Source organism: Etheostoma cragini, chromosome 3 (assembly GCF_013103735.1).
Source record: "Etheostoma cragini isolate CJK2018 chromosome 3, CSU_Ecrag_1.0, whole genome shotgun sequence".
In the NCBI taxonomy this organism is placed as follows: domain Eukaryota; kingdom Metazoa; phylum Chordata; class Actinopteri; order Perciformes; family Percidae; genus Etheostoma; species Etheostoma cragini.
The window spans coordinates 20972324-20973542 of NC_048409.1; the positions used below are offsets into that span (position 1 = coordinate 20972324).

At 38.6% G+C, this 1219-nt stretch overlaps 1 protein-coding gene across 1 annotated transcript in view; it reads right to left on the minus strand.

The window, feature by feature from the left end:
• The window catches only part of LOC117942357 (von Willebrand factor A domain-containing protein 5A-like), a 42679-nt gene that overhangs the window by 23362 nt on the left and 18098 nt on the right, over positions 1-1219 (minus strand). The gene's annotated exons all lie outside the window — the stretch shown is intronic.

Sequence of the window (1219 nt, forward strand, 5' to 3'; positions counted from 1 at the left end):
TGGCAGTTAGAGACAAGACTCGCCTAGTGCTTTCTTTAATATAAAGCTTATCCGGAGCTTGTACTCCCTAGTAAACATTTGGTACAATTATTTTCAGCATTACAAGTTAAAGTGGTGCAATCCAGTTAAACCTAAATATAACGATAATTTTTACAGAGCCAATGTACAAAGTTATGGAGACTTTTTGGGATCGGTCTGATATCATGAGAATGGGCGTGGCCTGTTTTTAAAGGAAGTCTGGACTGTGCGAGTAAATGTAAATGTGTTGAATTTATATAGCGCTTTTACAGTCTTAACAACTGCTCAAAGCGCTTTTACATCTACAGGAGACATTCAGCATTCACACACATTCATACACTGTGGCCGTACAAGGTGCCACCTGCTCATTAGATAAACACTCACACACATTCACACTCCGATGCGCAGCACCGGGGGCAACTCGGGGTTCAGTGTCTTGCCCAAGGACACTTCGACAATGACTGCAGGGGCGGGGATCAAACCACCAACCTTCCGATTGACAGGCAAGATCTCATCTGGCATTTCTCAACAAGTCTACTAAAATAAAAACATTCAGACAAGGCCTAACAAGATTATAAAAAGTCATTAGCCTACTGAATTCACCATTTTAAATCTAGGATGAGAAAAGGCTATAATATCCTCCCATTTGCTGCCTCTGAATGTCTTTCTTGAAAAAACATTATTGGCTATATTGCTATTTTATAACAGATGTATCAGGCCTACTTATCTTATGAATGGGATTTGAATACTATCATTGTTGTATGGCCTGGCTCAGGTTAAACCCTTTTGTAAAACAAACATACACCTTCACTTTATTATCTAGTTTGACCATCAGTCATAATGGAATAAGAATATAAACAAACTTTACAGGAGATTTTTGGGGGGGCTAAATTGGATCGCTGCAGGTACCGATACACGAACCAACATTTCAAGCATTATCGGAAGATTTTCAGATACTGTAGCCTAGTGGGAGTTTGTTGGCATTTTTGAAATAGACTGTTATAAATTAGTCAGTTCTGTGTGTGGTCATAGTCACTGTCTGTAGTTGTCTTTTTTTGCTATCACTAAAACATGAACCAGATGCAACATGAATAGTTAAACAAAATTGACATATCCCTTTCTCTTACATAGGTTTAAAGATGAACTGCTGTGGTCTGCTGAATGCTGAGAAGGAACCAGGTAAAGATTTGTTAGCAAACAT